At 41.8% G+C, this 18713-nt stretch overlaps 2 long non-coding RNA genes across 5 annotated transcripts in view; one reads left to right on the top strand and one right to left on the bottom strand.

Annotated features, from left to right (window-relative positions):
* The window catches only part of LOC131765116 (uncharacterized), a 112942-nt gene that overhangs the window by 50854 nt on the left and 43375 nt on the right, over positions 1-18713 (bottom strand). The gene's annotated exons all lie outside the window — the stretch shown is intronic.
* LOC131765122 (uncharacterized) lies at positions 40-14370 on the top strand. Of its 2 annotated transcripts, XR_010835429.1 has the most exons (7): positions 40-184; positions 436-768; positions 954-1063; positions 3743-3810; positions 5512-5596; positions 6551-6627; positions 14162-14370. It is a non-coding gene; the product is annotated as an uncharacterized lncRNA (long non-coding RNA). The 2 variants fall into 2 exon arrangements; XR_010835430.1 differs by lacking the exons at positions 5512-5596; positions 6551-6627.

The following is an 18713-nucleotide window of genomic DNA, read 5'->3' as shown; positions in this document are numbered from 1 at the left end:
GGCTATCGGACGAACCGTCTACTTTCGGAGGCGCCAGACGCGCGGGAGTGTGAAAGGTCGTGCGTCCTCAGCCCCGCCCCCGGCGCGCGGGCGTATGGTGGTCGCGGAGGTCTGGACGCCTGCGACGCGCATCGTGTGGCCGGGCGCCTGGATCCGAGACGGGTTGGGTGGGCGGCGGCAGCCGGTAAGTGCGGTCCCGCAAGCGTCCGGTCGTCCTCTTCCGCCAACTCCAGGCAGTGGCGGTCTTGGGTCGCCGCAGCGGCAGGGCGGGGACGGGGCTAGGGGCCAGCCCAGGCTGGGAGCGTTTGCCGTCCGAGCGTAGTGTCAGGGCCGGGCCGGCCGTTTCTCAGTGCGGACCCGGGATCCTCAAAGAAAAAGGGAGTGAGGATAAAGGGAATGTAGAGTTGAGGGTTTGTTTTTTCTTTGTTTCCCCAGTGTGGAAAGGAATGGAAGACGTTCAGTGCACCTGCACGTGACCCCAAAATTTAGTCGGGAAGCTGGGTGTTTCACCTCCAGTGAAAGCAAGTGGGAGTGATAGGAAAGGCTTGGAAAAAGATCGAGCAGGGGAAGAGAGAGATGTCGGCATCTTCTCTCCCTCCTGCATAAGACCCTTCCAGTATGTAATCGCTGACCTGGAGAAATAATGCTCGAGTACAGAGTACGGGGCAGAGTTCCAGGTGTCACTGTGCACCCAACCCCCACGAGCTTTGTGATTCATCGCAAACGGCCGATCCGGGAGGATGAGTAAACTCCGCAAGTACAGTCGTGGTACAGTATTTGTTGAAGTGCTCAAATTGGACTTGGGCCTGGGTGGGTCTGTCCCTTCAGAAGGAAGCATCCGTTGGGTTCTTACTTTAAGGGACTCGAGAAGTCTTGTCAGCTCCCAGCAGTAGAAACTTTGATCTTTTAACGCCCCGATCTTCAGCCATTTGTAATACGTGTTTAATTAATAGTCACAGGACATAAGTGACCATGGTGCTCAATAGTTTGGATAAGATGATTCAACTCCAGAAAAACACGGCTAACATCAGGAATATCTGTGTCTTGGCTCATGTTGACCATGGTAAGAATCCTTTCTAAGTGGCTTATTTTCAGTAACGAAGGGGGTGCGTCTCCACATGTGTCAGTGGAGTGATGCTGTGGGCAGTTCAGAGTAATCCTTGCTAAGCTGCAAGTCTTATTTCCTTTAAAAGTTTGCTGTGGGAGGATCGCAGCTAACTAGTGATTGTTATTCTTCTATGTAGTATATTTTGTTGTCTTTTAAACGAGAAGTTGAGTTTTTAAGTATTTGTCAAGTATTTTGAAATGGCTTTGTAATGTAACACGTCTGTAGCCTTGACATAATGTCCTCAGAACCTGTGTTATGTGATTCTGTTTAACTCGTCTGATGTTCATGGAACATGTGCTAAATTCGAAGTATTTTGCTAGCTATGTCAGAAGGTAGAGATTTATGCACAGGGCACCAGCCCAGCTATATAGAGAGGTGATTTGGGGGTTGAGGCAGCGCAACATGAGACACGGAAAAAGTAGACTCTAAGGGTTGAGAGAGCTGGAGGGTCGGGAAGCTAGTAATGGGTTAAGAAAAGGGCTTTATAAGAGTGTTAGGGATGACCCCTGAAGGGTGATTCAAGATGGCAGATGGGGACACACATTTCAAGTGGGAATAATGTCAGCAAGGGGAGAATGAATGTATGTGACCACAGCACGGGACATGAGAGGGGGGCAGGGATGCATGGTGCTTAGCTTCTCACAGGCATTGCTTTCATACCACAGCATTGCCTCCTGCTAAGCCCGCGCTTGGTTTCAGACTCTCTCTTAGTTCATGCAGCCACAGCAAAGTGATAGGATTGGGAGTGTGAAATAAAACCTATATACCCTCCTGAAGGTGAGGGAGTAGGAGAGAAAAGTGAAGAGGTAGGCTGGGCTGTATCTTAAAGAGCCCTTCGTGCCAGCTAGGCACTAGGATATGGGTTAAGTGCTCCAGCTCTGGAGTTAGACAACCTGAGTTCAAAACTCCATTTCCATTTACTTGGCCTTTTTGAGCTTCAGTCTGCAGCCTCTGTGTAGTGGAATAAAAACCAAACGCACCTTATCGCATTGTGAGGATTAAATGATGATAATGAGAAGCCCTTGGCAGGTGCGTGCTTTACCATGAAGATGGATCATTAGCATTATTTATTATTAGGTAATAGGGAGCCATTGGGAGAACAGAATAAAGCAGGCATGTTGTAAACAAAAAGTACATTAGTAAGAATGGTCCGGTGGAAGTGTTTTGGATGGATTGAAAGGCAGAAAAGACGTTAGGTGGCTATTGCCATTGATATAATAGTTCACGTGAAGTAGTTATGGGAACTAAAAGGAGAGGTGATGGATCACTTTGTAAGTGAAGTCAACTGAGAATGAGGTTTGTATACAAATCTGGTGACATCCTACCCCACGAGTTTCTATAATTATGCTGCTCACGTTTTGAGGACATGAAGTTTGACAAAAGTATGTTCTTTTGCTTTGTGAATTAAATCATGCGGCAAGTCAGTGGCATGTGTGTGTATAGCAAATTCCTTTACAATTTACTATTTTAAAGTATGTTAAAATAATACTATCCTAGAAAATCTGTGATTCATTTATTCATTCAACGGATAATTTATTGAACGTTTCTTATATGCCAAGACTTGTTCTGGTCCTAGGGATACAGTTGTGAATAAAGCAAAGTCCCCGCTTTCTTGACACTTGCATTTTGGGGGGATATATGCTCGCCGTACTTAGAATGTTCCACTCCATTGGAAGCAGGAAAGTGACGCTCTAGGGTTATACGCTGATACGTAATATTTACATGGCAAGCACTTAATACAGTACTAAAGGTTCAAATGGGTACTAGAGTATCATAAGAATTTTTTTTATCATTAGAGTAGATTCCTACGTTTATATTTGAACATAGATACTAGGTAGCCTTGGTCACTGCAGTGTAGCTGATGCCCTCCATTGGCTTGCAAACAGTAGGAGATATGGGTAAATTTCATGAATGTCTTTGCCAAATGGGTATTTTCTTCCAACAGTTTAACTGGCAAAAGCCAGCTGAGGCCATACATGGGGAAATATGGCAAAAGATAATGTTCCATTGCCTTGTGGTGATGTTTTACCCAGTATATCATTCAGAGGAAAAAATGATTGCTGTGCTATCCTTTTGTCATGCTGAGCTATCAAGAGTTTAAGTTTATAGGCCTGGACACAGTTATGGATATCTGATGACTGATGCAATCATTACAATAAACTTGATCAAATTCTTGGTCGGACAGATTTGAGTAACTGTAAAAGTTGTTTGTCAGATGTTTTATATTTTGATTGGTACAGTGGTTTGTCTTATCACCTAAGAGTCTGTGTATTTTGCTTTGTGTAAATTATGCCTCAATTAAAAAAAATTTTTTCTGTCCTTAATAAAAAATGTTGCTTGATGGATTTTAAACTGAGGTTGATCCGCAGGGTTGGCAATACAGATTACAGCACTGTGGAGTGCTGGAATCTGTGTCCTTCTAGATGATGTTTTGTTCAAAGTTCTAATTAAAATGCCCATTGTATCTCGATTCACTTAGTATAGGTAAATAGGAAATATTTGCTAAACCAGTTCTATGGTAGATGTTAAATTTGTTGAAACAATCTACCTACCTCACCCTTTAAAAAAATCGATTTAAATTAATATTTAATGTTAATGTTAATTAACATTTAATATTTAATGTTACTTTAACAGGAAAAACTACTCTGGCTGACTGTCTTATATCTAGCAATGGCATCATCTCCAGTCGCCTGGCAGGCAAGGTATGTTATATTTGATATATACTTGCATTTCAGTAAGTATTAGCAAATCTACAATGTGATGAGTCCTTCGTTGTGCTCTTAAAGATCGAAAAAATATAAAGCATAGTTCATGCATCTAAGAAGCTGCCAATTCATTTAGCAAGATAAAATAGATTGTTGAGAAAAAGTTATTTCTAGATTGCTTTATGTTACTTTATATTAATATTTTATGTGCAAGAAAGAGCTTTTGCAACCAGTCATTTGATAACCTGGCATGACTGTGGAAAATTTCACAGGTGGAAGAGATGCTTCACAGTGGGTAATAATGTGGATAAAATGCATAAAGGCTAATTTGTGGATTGTGCTTCATTTGAGTGGAACGTTTGCCTATACTGAGAGAGAAAAAGGTACAGGTACAAAAAATGTATCAGATTACAAAGACCTTGAAGGCTAACCTAAGTACCAAAGGAAGGCTTCTGAAGCCTGAGGGTCATGATGAAGATCATGTTTTAGGAAATGAAATGATAGAGACCTTTGTTTTTAACTGTGAACTGAAAGAAATTGGAATAATTTATTTGCAGTAGAAAGGTAGAGATGTTCCTCCCTTCAGTGAATTTACAGTATAGTCAGCAGGAGTTATCAGGTGACTGATAATATAGAGAAGAGGAGATAGAGAAGCAAAATTGAAATTAAAAAGTAGACCTAAGATACTGAAGGAAGACTTGGGCATTTGAGGCACGTTGGGTGGGGAACTGGCCCATGATACTGTCTATAGCAGGCTAAAAAAACTGGGTTGAATGAAATAATAAAGTGCTTTTATTTTTCCCAGTTGAGAAGTGAGAAAAAGTACAATAACTCTAAAGTGAGTAGATGAAAGGAAATAATAAACCATAAATTAATGAAGTAGAAAAGATCAATAAAGCCACAATTTGTTCTTCAAAAAGATTAATACAGCTAACAAATATGATACAGTGATGGTGGACACGTCATAATACATTTAAAGAGTGAATCCTAATGTAAGTTATGGACTTTAATTAATAATAGTGTATTGATATTGGTTCATTAATTGTAACATATATCACACTATACACTAATATAAGATGTAACTAATAAGGGGAACTGTGTGTGGGAGGGGATGCTTGGGAACCTCTTTACTTTCCAGTCAATTTTTCTTTTCTTTTTTTTTTTTTATTTGTTTGTGGTACGTGGGCCTCTCACTGTTGTGGCCTCTCCCGTTACGGAGCACAGGCTCCAGATGCGCAGACTCTGCGACCATGGCTCACGGGCCTAGCCGCTCTGCGGCATATGGGATCTTCCCGGACCAGGGCACAAACCCGTGTCCCCTGCATCGGCAGGCGGACTCTCAACCACTACGCTACCAGGGAAGCCCTCAAGTTTTGTATAAACTTAAAATTGCTCTAAAAAGATAAAGCCTATTAATTTAAAAAAAGTTACTAGCAACGTAGACAGTTTATGATTGTCTTGCATTACAACTGATATAAAGTTCAACATTGATCAGGAGAAAGGAAAGGTGGAAGAAAGAAGTGGTACTAGGAAAGAAAAATGCTGCAGAAATTAAGAAGGTAATAATGGACAAAACGAACAATTTCATGGCAATAAGACTAAAAAGTTAAGTGTTTAAAACAAAAATCCAAATCAGTCATTTTAATATTACATTTTAATTCATTGGGAAATAAGGATGCATATGTTGCATTTTTACAGTTAAGGTACATGGACAGCAGAGAGGATGAACATGTCCGAGGGATCACGATGAAATCCAGTGCCATTTCACTACATTATGCAAAAGGTAAATCGATCTGTGTTTTAAAGAACAATGGTTTTTGTATCTTTTGTGTCCTTCTTTCTCTTCCTGAATTAGTTTCAGGCCTCAGGTTTTTTGCTTTGCATTCCACAAATTTCATTCTGACCTTTCCAGATGATCTGTTGTCAGATCAGAGTCAGGCTGTCCAGATTTGAATACAGATGGGGACATCTGACTGGCTTGAGGGCAGAAGAACTGGCAGCTCACAGGTGCCCCCTTCCACCCAGGTGATTGTATAGATTTCTTTAGAGGAAGGTCTGGAGTGTTAGAACCTTGCTGGTTCAGCCTTATTGTCCCATGTCCTCGCTAGGTCCTCCTTCTGTCCTATGGCCTGCCTATTAGATCTAGAGTCTTATTTACTTGACTGTGTATGCATTGCCATGATCACTATAGTTTTAATCCCCAGATCAGGATGCCATTTTGACAGTAACACTTCCAGGAATTTATCTGACAGAAACAGTCATACAGGCACATGAGATATATGTTCATTGACATTCACCCAACAGTTTGTATTAGGGAAAAGAATGCCAACAACCTTAAATAGTTAAGGAAAATAGTTAAAGAAAATAGTGAAATAGTTAAGGAAAATAGTTAAGTAAACTGATACATCCATGCTGTGAAATGCTATGCAGCTGTTCAAGCAACTGTTTGACCTATATGTAATTATATAGAAAACGTAAAGTAGGAGGCAAAAAGCAAGTTGCAGAGTAAATACTTATAAGATATGAATGTGTTTTAGTAATAAGAATATATTATATATATAGATAAAGGTGTCTGGAAGGAAACACCAGAACCTTAACTGTAGTTATTAGGGGCTGCATTATGTGAAACTTAACACTTTTCAAAATATTTATTTTGCACTGTTTGGAAACTTTATACAAAATGTGAATTTTTATAACTAGAAGAAAATAATAAAGCTATATTTCATTTTCCTAATAGACCTGTGATTTATCCTTCATATCTCTGGGACTGACACCAAGGGTTGTACTATATGGGACATGACTCTTCTCTTTGAGGTGAGTCTTACAGTGTTTTTAAACTAAACCAGTTTTGAAGCTTTTAGGTACATGAATTCCCAGTGTTTAGTATTTAAACTGATGCCTTATTTTTTAAATTAATTTTATTGTTTTAATATTTATTTTTGGCTGTGCTGGGTCTTCGTTTCTGTGCTAGGGCTTTATCTTGCTGCGGCAAGCAGGGGCCACTCTTCATCACGGTGCACAGGCCTCTCACTATCGCGGCCTCTCTTGTTGCAGAGCACAGGCTTCAGACACACAGGCTCAGTAGTTGTGGCTCATGGGCCTAGTTGCTCCGCGGCATGTGGGATCTTCTGAGACCAGGGCTCGAACCCGTGTCCCCTGCATTGGCAGGCAGATTCTCAACCAGTGTGCCATGAGGGAAGCTCCTGATGCCTTATTTTTTAAAAACTACCTCTCACCTTTTAAACATCCTCATTCTGTGATCCAGTGAATGGGTCAGTGGTCAGTTTATTTCTTTTCTCTCCTTATTTTTATAGATTTTAAGAGCTTTGTAGCCTTCCTTTTTCCACACTCATATTATTAGTCTGTTTTCATTTGAAGATTACTTTAGTGTCAATTTTAGTTGCTCTCTGGACTTTGTCTCCAGTTCCTTCACCACCACCCCTTTTTTTTTGCAGTACGCGGGCCTCTCACTGTTGTGGCCTCTCCCATTGCGAAGCACAGGCTCTGGACGCGCTGGCTCAGCAGCCATGGCTCACGAGCCTAGCTGCTCTGCAGCATGTGGGATCTTCCCAGACTGGGGCACGAACCCGTGTCCCCTGCATCGGAAGGCGGACTCGCAACCACTGCGCCACCTGGGAAGCCCTCCCTCACCCCTTTTTAAACCATTTTATTAAGGTTTACTTTATGTATCATCACCTTTAGTCATTCCAGTTCCCTTTTGTCTTTGTGGTACAGTGTTGCAGGAAAATGGCTATAGGTCCCAGGGAATTGAATGGTCTAATCTTTATTTTGTTGAACTGTATGACCTTGGATAACTTGCTTTCAGAGTGTCCTAGATATACTTTCTCGATTGCACAGAGCAGAGGCTTAAGCTAGCTTGGGTTGGGGTGGGATGGCTTATTAACAGAATATGTGTGAAATGATACTGGAAACAAGAGTCATGAAAATCCAAAAGCAGGAGCATTATTGGAATGACATCTCAAAGAAACTGAAGGCAGATGTTGATTCTGGTTCCAGGATGGCTCTAGAGACCATCAGTAAAAGTTAACGGATCTTCCCTCTGGAACTCCACCGTCATCCTTGGGTTGAGTTCTCTGTTTTTATCTGTTTTCACCCTGTAAGTCTTTTCTCTATTTTATAGCTTTTGCCTACCCTTAGTGCCTCCATCTTCATAAACTCCCCTTTCCCTGACCCCTCCTCTCAACTCCTGTTTTTTTCCCGTAGTTCTGTTGCTTACTGCTGCTTTCTCCTACGTTTACGAGCATACATCTCAAGAGCAGGATGTTGCTCAGCTTGTGTTTTGATGCCAGGCTATGGCAGAGGTTGCACCTATGGACTGCCAGCCTGTAGTTGGATGGTCATCTCCTAGTCTGATCAGTGGTGATTGGAGTGGAGCCATAAAGTATTCAACATGTTTCTTTGTGACCATGATGGCCTAGAAGGGGCTGTGGGTTAGGCAGTCACCACACTTGACAGTTAGAGCCTTGCTTTCCACATCTGCAAAATGGGGGTGGAAGTTGGGGATGTTGACTGAGACATGTTCTCAAAACATCCGAGAGATGAGATACATTCTCATCACTATCTCAGCATTGACTCTCTGGAATGGGGCACTTCCTGCTGTGAAGGTGGGACAACCTGAAGGGGATCTCCCTTCTGGAGGAGGGAGACCTGATGGTTGAAGAAACTCTGCAGGTGATTTTTGTGTTTACCACTTCTTCCCTCCTTCCCATGCCCCTTCCAAATGCCCTGTTAGTTGAGGATCTCTGTACTAAATGTTAATAAAGTGCTTTCTGGTTTTGACTCTTAATTTAACCAGCTTTCAAAAATGTTTTCAAATCCTCACTTGGATTGAAAGATAAGGTATTTTTCTAGTTTAAGGTAAACAAATAAGCTTACCAAAACTATGCATATTACAGATAGAGTGTTGAAAACCATCAAGGTGATATTCGTATCTTAGCATTTTCCAGGGCCCCAGTTCTTCCTTGAGAAAATGGAGCCTCTCTCATCTTTACATTTGTGACTAAAATTTGGTATAAATGTTGGGGCCATATTGTTAAATCTTGTTATTTTCCTATTTCTTAGCCACCTCTCTTTGTGCCCTTCTCATAAGGATACTATACATTTATCTGGTCATTTCAAGAGTTAGGAAATAATCCCAATCCCAGTATACATTCTATAAAAAAATCCTAAGAGGATATAATACCTTTGAATCCTTTAGCCTAGGATGCAACTATAGATGAGAGAAATGTATTCAGATGGATTAAATACTTAGAAATTCCTGGACTGTTGTTGTCTGAAGGCCTGTTGTTGTCATTTCTACCCTGTAGCTGTTCTTTATACCTGTGAGCAAATATTGCTATTGCAGAACTTCTGAAATGAAGTTTTCACTCTAAGTTGTCTTTTTAAAAATTTTAAATAAATTTACAAGTTTATATGTATTATAGAAAATTCAGTATGTTGTAGAATATACATTAAAACACAAGACTGAAATAAAAATTACTTCTAGTTTATCACCAGTTCTTTTATACTTTCAGTTCTTACATTTAATCCTACCATAATTGTACACGTGTTATGTGTATACATGCAAACTGTGAGGTAGATGTCTAACTTAAATTCCCCCCCAAAGAGTTAACTACTTATTCCAACACCAGCCTAATTTGATTATTAAGTACTATATTATTAGTTCTTGACATGGTGCTGGTGTCAACAGCTCTGCATGAATGAGGCAGTCTGGGTGGGACTGTTATGAGTTAGAGAGTAGCCTCTGCCCACCCATGAAACACCGCCCACTACCTGGCTGTGGGCTAGTGTAGTCAGCTGCAGCTGACTGATGCCCCGTATTTTTGTTTTGTTTTGTTTTGTTTTTTCAAGAAAACTTGGCATCAAGATTTTTTTGTAAAATCCTCCAATTTTTAAAATACTGGCAACATAGTAAAAATTGGGGGCTTCCCTGGGGGCTTCCCTGGTGGCACAGTGGTTGGGAGTCTGCCTGCCGATGCAGGGGACACGGGTTCGTGCCCCGGTCTGGGAAGATCCCACGTGCTGCCGAGCGGCTGGGCCCGTGAGCCATGGCTGCTGAGCCTGCACGTCCGGAGTCTGTGTTCTGCAACGGGAGAGGCCATGGCAGTGAGAGGCCCGCGTACCGCAAAAAAAAAAAAAAATTTTGTAAAGCACTATGTAGAACAAATTGCAGTTGGCGTTAACATACAGGCTTTCAGTTTGTACTTCAGGCATATGTGCTAGCTAGCTAACTACCTGGTTCAGTGGGATACTCAGTATTTACCCAGGTGGCAGCCACACTGTAGCTTGGATGTACTCCAAATGTGGAGACCAAGGATATGGCAGGGCTTTCTGCAGAGAGATCCATGTGCAGGTTCACCTCTTTATAAACACCTCCATAGGGGTTGTGGTTGTGGGCAAGTGGAGAGTTTACACCCACGTTAGTTTCAACTCTGTGGCTCTCTGGTCTTAATCTCTTAACACTAGGCCGCGGGGAAACTGATTCATGCCATCCAGATTCACACAAGGCCGACATGTATCAGTCGCTTCCCTTACCTTCCAGATATGTGAACATTAACCCGAGGTTCTGATTTCTGTCGTCTTCCTTTGGGACCCAGGTGGGAGGGAAGGGTTCCATTGTCCCTTGTTTGACTAAAGATCAGATTATTTCCTCTTAACATAATGAATGCTTTACTTTGTGATGCATTCAGTTGATGCCAGATCTAAGAAAATGGGTGCACGATAGTTGGATTCTGAGCCAGATGCCTCATATGCGTGATTTTGTTTGATCCTCACAGCAATCGTGTGAGATGGATGTTATCCTCATTTTACATGTATGCAAGATGGAGTTCACAGGGGTTAAGAAACTCCCCTGAAGACAGAGTAGTTAGCATGTGGTAGTAGTCCTGGGAGCCAAGTAATTACATTTGCAGACTCGTCGTTTGCACCAGGAGTCTTTGGAAATCAGTCAGTCCCCAGTCCCCATTCATTAATGACTTTGGCACCTGGCTCATCGTTTTCCTTTTTACCCAGATCCACCAGGGTAGCTTTTACCGTTTCTGAAAATGACCTCTCCAACGGCATGGCTTCATCAGTAGTGACGTGTAGATCTCCACTTCACCCTCCCTCTGGCATGGCTACTTTCTGGATTTTAGCATCATCCAGAACTGTTCATCTTTGACATTTCAAATTCAAACACTCCCTTCTCCACAATCTTTACTCTTCCCAGCTCTCTTGCCTGCGTAGCAAGGTACCCATTCTTTGATTTCAGAAAGCCCTTCAGTCTCGAGCTGCATCACTGTCCTTCATTTACTTCCTGCCTCATACAACCCAGATTTGTCTTTTTGCTGACAGTCTTGCCAAGGTCCTCAGTTTGCTTTCTTCACCTTCTGTCCTCCCAGTAAAACTCTACCCCTGATAGAGCTAACTCTCTCCACTTTTTTCTCCTCATACTTGTGCTGGGTTATCGGCTGGTCCTCGGGCTGCTGGCAGAATTCCAGTATGTTGTCTGTCGGGCCTTGCTCATTCTCTCCAACAGCTCTCTTAAACCTTCTAGTCTCTTCAGTCCACCTCTCAGTCCCTCTCCTACAATCTCAGCAGACATTTTTACGTTCTGTTTCACAGAAAATGGGAGCATTCTCTCAACCTTTTGCCACTGCCCCTCAAACTGTAACATTATTAGCATCCTTGCTTGCCTCCTGTCACTGAGACTTGTGCTCTGGACTTATCTCCTTTGTCCTGGTGCCTGTCAGCTCTTAAGCATGCTAAAGTCTCTCATCTTAAGTGTGTGTGCACGCATGTATCTCTCTCTCTGTCACTCTAACTCTTAGTCAAAGGTGTGCTGCTGTTACTGTTTCAGTTGTTCTAACAATAGGCCCCATGCTTTATGGTAATGGCACATCTTAGCAATGTGAAATTGAGTGAAAGATAGCTGGTCCTTGATCTCTGACTTTCTCTCCAGGGTGATGTGAACATAGAGAAGTTCTGAGTAGGTTGCAGAGGTTTAGAACCCTTATATGGGTTCCAGGAAGTGAACATCAATCTTTTTTCACTCCAGGGTTTCTTATTCTGGTTCCTAGCCAAATGAACAAACAAGTGTTGTTTCCTCTGCTGCAAAGTGTAGAGGCATCTGTGACCTTCATAGGAAGTGACTGAGGTGGTAGATAGACCCGGGTGTGTTTCTGTCTTGCAACTGCTTTTGTGACCTTGGGTAAATGTCTTCCCTTGTGGGGGCTTTAGCATGTTTAGGAAATGAAGGGTTGGGCTGCAAAAATGCTGAATGACTTCAAGAATCTCATAACTTTTGTTTTATGTGATGGGAGCAGATAGAACCCTGAACCTTGCTAGCACTGCTCACTTTTCTCTGGTTTATTTGGTTGGGACCCTGGTGCTTATCCTAAAGGGTAGCTGTGAGACTGATGCTGTGAGACCTGACAGTAAAAGACTCGATTAAGGAGGCACACGGGGCCATTGTTCCAGGGCACAGGTTCTTTGACTTTGTTTAGAGATGTCCACAGTGCTCTCTGGTTGGAGTCTTCCCTGGTGGGTGCATCAGAGCCAGAATTCCTTACAAAGCAATTTGCGTGAAAAGAGGAAGCAGGAGAAGGAGTGGTATTGAAGAAGGCAGTCTTGCTGATTGGTGGCAGAATTTCCCACCGAGCCCACTGCATTTTGGAATCCTTAACCTAGTGTTCAGAAATTCACTACCAGTGGAATCTTGGCATGTGAGATTAAATATATGCCATCTTGAGGATCGGGGTTAAAGGTATGACTTTGAAGGTAGATGGGTTTGAACTTTCACTCTTCCATTTTGAATTCTTTGATCTTAGGCAATTTACCTTAGAGTTGGATTCTAGCTGGATGTTCTTCAGAAAGATATTTTACTTTTCCGTGCCCTAGCTTCCTGCTCTGTAAAATTGGCCTAATGGTAGTAACTACTGCAAGCGTTGTTGTAAGAAAACATTAGATAATGTCTATAAAATGTTTAGAACAGTGCCAGATAGTGCCCAGATAGGCACTCCACAAATGTGAGCTGTGGCTTTGGTTACTACAGTGTTGTTGTTTTATCATTATCAGTGTCACACAGGGCACTAATCAGGTCATCAAGTTGTTAACATCACACTGGGGAAATTCCTTTAAATGGCCCATAAGTTATAACATTCAGCCCTGTAGTAGTTCTGGAGCACACAAAAGTTGAAAAACACTGAGTTAAGAGGAGGAGCAAAAGTAAAGTATAGGTATATTCAGGTGTTTGATCATTTAAGTAATGATTATGCCATTAAAAGAGAATTGTATCAGATTTATCAGTGAATGGGGAATGAGTATAGAATTCTAATGAACTACCGGTTTTCTGGCTGGTTTACTTAATTACCTTGTATTGATAATATGATGTCTCTGTAACCTAGGGTGGCCAGGAGTTCTGGTTTGCCTGGGACTGACTTAAGGCTTAGTGGGACGTGGGACTGACGTTGGCGTTTGACGGGATGTGAGACTTTCAGTGCTAAAACAGGACACATAGGCATGAGTCATGCCCTCAGCTTACAACTTTGTTGTGAGGATTAAAGAATACAGTATATCAAATGTGAGAGCACGTAGCACACTGCTTGGCACATAGTAGCTGCTCTTTAAATTTGTGACTTAGAATTGACTGTAAGTCTTGCTGTGCATATTCACACACTGCTCTTTGAGAAGTTGTAGGGAAGTAGTTGGCTACCTGCTTTGTGTCTTTTCCATTAGTTTCTTGTAGTCCCAATTTCCTAATCTGCACAGTGAGTAGAGTAATGTTTATGTTGTATGGATATTTTAAGGGCTCAATAATGTGTGATGAGCACAAGTGTTTAGCACAGTGCCTGGCTCACAGTAGCTCTTGATAAGTGGTTACTAGATTATTAGAAAAATACAATTCTTTAAACTTTTATACCGATGCTGTTTGTTTTTGGGTTTTTTTTTTTTTTTTTTTTTTTTTTGCGGTACACGGGCCTCTCACTGTTGTGGCCTCTCCCACTGCAGAGCACAGGCTCCGGACATGCAAGCTCAGCGGCCATGGTTCATGGGCCCAGCCGCTCCGCAGCATGTGGGCTCTTCCTGGACCGGGGCACGAACCCGTGTCCCCTGCATCGGCAGGCGGACTCTCAACCGCTGAGCCACCAGGGAAGCCCACTGATGCTGTTTGGAATCGATAGTTCCATCGTTGGGAATTCCTAAATTGGAATGGTAGCTGTTGATTGAGCTTTTGTCTTCTTTAGCTTTATTCAGTCATTTCTTAGAAGCTCTCTTACTCAGGGTTGCCTGAGGAAGAGTACTGTATACTTGCACAACTGAAAATGTGTGTCTTCCAATTTCATTTCAGGTGAGGAGGAGTACCTGATTAATCTGATAGACTCTCCAGGACATGTGGATTTCTCCTCAGAAGTATCGACGGCTGTTTGCATTTGTGATGGGTGCATTATTGTGGATGCTGTGGAAGGGGTCTGTCCGCAGGTAGTGGATTGTAACATGGAAATATTTAACTGCTTAAAGAAGGTGTGGGGAGAGAGGAGGAACTGACTGCCGATGACTCTGCCACTTGGGACATTTCACTGACCATCAGAAAGCTGGTTTTACATTTCACATTCAGTAGTGTTCTGGTCTGTGATGGAGTTAAATCCCCCAAGATTTGAAGGGGTAGTAGAGAGAATGACTTTAAGGTACCTTGATGTGTCTGTCATGTCCTCTTGGAGAAGAACTCAGCAAAAATGGGAGAGGTGTTTAGGAGGATCTGGAGGTTTCACTCTGGTGGAAAAGTTTCTGAACTGTGAGAGGTAATTGATAGCAAGATACTGAGTGTCTTTTGTTGGTCTGTCAGTCTACCCCCCCTCCCACCTACACACGCTGTCTCTCTGCCTTCCTCCTCCCCTCTCTTACTCTTCCAGATCCTTAACCTAGACTTTCTTATCTTTCCCACCAAAGTTCAAAAAGTTCACCCCTAAGGCCAGAGTGAGCATGTAACTCGGGTCGACATGAAACTCAAGAGTGGCTTTCTAAATTCAGTTTTTAAAATAATTTTTCTTTGAAACCTTACGTGTTATCTTTAAAAATGTTGTCACCTTTGTGTCCTACTTCTTAAATGCCCCGATTTGTTTTAATGTTTTTTAAAAAGAATAAGAAAAGGTTTAAATTTCAGGCATACCTCTGAGATATTGCAGTTTTGGTTCTGAGCCACTGCAGTAAAATGAATATCACAGTAAAGCGAGTCACATGAACTTTTTTTAGTTTCCCAATGCATATAAGAGTTATGTTTACAGTATATTGAAGTCTCTTACGTATGCAATAGCATTATGTCTAAAAAACAAATGTATGTACCTTAATTTAAAAAATACTGTATTGCTAAAAAATGCTAACGATTGTTGAGCCTTCTTTGAGTTGCAATGGTAACATCAAAGTTCAGTGATCACAGATTACCACAACAAATAGATGAATAATGAAAATTGTAAAATATTGTGAGAATTCCCAAAACGGGACATAATGACATGAAGTGAGCAAATGCTGTTGGAAAAATGGTCCTAATAAACTTGCTTGATGCAGGGTTGACACAAACCTTCAGTTTGTAAAAAATGCGACATCTGTGAAGCACAGTAAAACAAAAGCACAATGAAATGAGGTTTTCTTGTAGAAATGGAGAAAATTTGATAATTCCAAGAAGATATGCTGTAATTATTCTGTAACTTCCCGTCTGATTGCCTGTAAGGGCACAGGTCCCCCAACTGGAGAAGCACAGCCTTAGTCTTTGTAGTGTCTTAGGTGCCCTGAGAAGACGAGTAAAATGAACAGACCTGACTTTAGAATAGCAGAATAGTGGTTAATGCTGAGAGGTTGTTTATGATCAGGAAGGCATACATAGGGGACTTCTGGGGGAATGTTCTGTTTCTCAACCTGTGTGTTTGCAACATGAGTGTTTGTTTTCTGATTATTTACTGAATAAAATTCAGTAAACTATGTGTGTGTGTGTGTGTGTGTGTGTGTGTGTGTGTGTGTGTGTGTGTAAAATTCCACAAAACTCTTCACTGTCTCCACGAAACTCTTCACTGTGTTTTTTTAAAAAATAAATTTATTTATTTTTGGCTGTGCTGGGTCTTGGCAGCTGCGTGTGGGCTTTTCTCCAGTTGCAGCATTGTGGTGCGCAGGCTTCTCACTGCCGTGGCCTCTCCTGTTGCGGAGCACGGGCTCTAGGCATGCGGGCGTCCGCAGTAGTGGCTCGCGGGCTCCAGAGCGCAGGCTCATTAGCTGTGGTGCACGGGCTTAGTTGCTCCGCAGCATGTGGGATCCTTCCGGACCAGGGCTCGAACCCATGTCCCTGCGTTGGCAGGCAGGTTCCTAACCACTGCGCCACACAGGAAGCCCTCTTCACTGTCTTTTACATAATTTTATTTATCCTTCATAAATAAGTTGTCAGTTCCATAAAGGCAAGGACGATTTCTTGTCTGTAGTTCTATGCTTCTGTGTTATATACTTTGTTAATGTCTGTTGAACACCTGTGTCTGACTGGCATGGTCTGAGTTGTGATAAAGGAGTATGGAAATGAGCTGCTTATTAATCAGGATTTTCTCATGTGCTTTACTTATTTCAAATCACGAGCTTTACATTTTTCTTTCTTTTTTAATCAGACATAGGCAGTTCTGCGACAAGCCTGGCTCGAAAACATTGGTCCAGTTTTAGTGATTAATATGATAGATCTATTGAGAGTGGAACTGAAATTCACCCCACAGAGGCCTATTCTCACCTTAAGAATATTTTAGAACAGGTATTTTATCCTTTACTTCGGTATTTGAAAAATTGTGGCTCAAAGAAGAGTTGTAAGGAAGTTGCTGAGTTGAGTATGAGGCATTGCTACAGAAAATTCACTTACTTCGATTCACATGTGTCACAGTCATCATACCAGAAGAGAGGCAGTAGAACAAGTGTCATCTTAGGAGTCCCCTCCATCTCCTGGCAGCATCCTTGAATATAAAGCTTGGACAATAGGTTTCAATGTTCTCTTGTTTAAAATCCTGTAGTTTGGTTTCACAGTGAAGCAATATTAGGAGATTCTTTGGCTTTTTTTATTACCTGTCTTTAGATGAAATTTTACCAAAGCATTCATTTCTTTATTCAGCAAACATTAACATACCTATATGTTGAATGAATGAGTTCTTGGATGTTCACTCTGTGCTAAGGGCTATGACTATAAAGACAGGTCAGAGTCCCTCTTTTCAAAGATCTCACAGTGTGGTAGGGGAGACAAACACTTACAAGAGATATTTGGAGATCAATGAGATAAACCCTGGATGTGATTTGAGAGCATAAATGAGGGATGCTTCACCCAGACTGGGTCAGGAGGAAAGGGAGAGTTAGGAAAAGTCTCACAAAAGAGGCCTTGAGATGGAAGGGAGGTAGTGTTTGCCAGGTAGAGAATTATGGTAAAGTCCTTCAAGAGAGAAGGAATGAGATACACAAAGTTATAAAGGAAAAAAAGCATAGTACAATGTTTCATTCAAAGAACTGCAAATTATTTGCTATAGTTGAAGAATGAGATCCTGTTACGTAGTGGTAAGAGGCGGGAGTAGAAAGGAGTATAGAGTTTAGATGATGGTGCACCTTGTATGCCATGCATGGAGGTTTGAAATGTCTTCTTCAAGACGGTGGAGTACCGTTGATGAGACTGACTTGAGAATATTTATTTGCTAAAGAAAGGAAATGATAAAGGTAGAGCAGTGAAAAAGAATGGATCAGTGGATCTAGTTCCCTGAAGAGATAGTCAGGGATGAGTACAGATGAAATACTCCCACCCTGCAGCACAAGGAGAAGGGCCAGCGGTATTTGTAGATATAGATGGAACTACAGGTTGAATTATGGGGAGCTTGCAGGATTTCTGAATAATAGGTTCCATTTTCTCTCGGAGGTAGGAAATAAGATTACGTACTTGAGAGTGAAAATAGTTGAGGGTTAGAGGTCAGGAAGAGGGCCTGAAGAGAGGGGCGAACAGTTCAAACATCTGCTGTGAGAACTGGTGAGGGAGTTGACTAAGGTTAAAAAGGAAGATTGTGGGGGTAGGAACCATGAGTTCTAGTGACACCTGGCCCTGGTACTGGAAACCAAGTTGAAGGTACGACAGATTAGTGTCTGCTTTCAACTCATGAGCACAAAAATTACCTTTCAAAAGTATTCCAACTTAGCTCTGCTGGGTGCGGAAAGAATGGGTTGATAGCATATAAGTTAATGATTGTTATAAACGTCATCGCCATCCATGTGTGCTTAATATGAGCTCGAACTGTGACTTACGATTCTAGGCTTAGCAAGGGTTAGACACTGTCTCCTGTCGTGGGCGTGCAAAGCATCTGAATGACATTCTGCCATTTTACCATCTCTCCTAGATTAATGCACTCACAGGAACTCTTTTTTACTTCTAAAGTGCTAGAAGAAAGAGCAGAGAGAGACTGAATCCCAAGTGAATCCAAATTCTGAGCAAGGAGAGCAAGTGTATGACTGGAGCACTGGCTTGGAGGACATGGATGATTCTCACATTTAATTCTCTTCAGACCAGGGAAATGTGGTATTTACAAGTGCAATAGATGGGTGGGGCTTTGGGTAAGTGTTTCAATGTAATTAAATCTCTTTGTGGATTTTATATCCAATTTTTAAATTAAACTTTTTATTTTGAGATATTGTAGATTCACATTCAGTCGTAAGAAAGAATACAGAGAGTTCTCTTGTTCCTTTACCTAGTGTCCCTCCAAAGGTAACATCTTGCAGAACTGTAGTGTAATATCACAGCCAGGATATTAACATTGATGTAATCCATCACCTTGAAGAGACTTCCTGTTCCACTAATATAGCCACACCCACTTCCCTCCCACTTCCAACCCCTCCTTAATGACTGACTCTTC

The sequence above is a fragment of the Kogia breviceps genome, chromosome 11 (assembly GCF_026419965.1).
Source record: "Kogia breviceps isolate mKogBre1 chromosome 11, mKogBre1 haplotype 1, whole genome shotgun sequence".
Taxonomy (NCBI): domain Eukaryota; kingdom Metazoa; phylum Chordata; class Mammalia; order Artiodactyla; family Physeteridae; genus Kogia; species Kogia breviceps.
The sequence above is the reverse complement of the archived record's forward strand: the minus strand, read 5'-3'. Positions and strand labels throughout refer to the sequence as shown.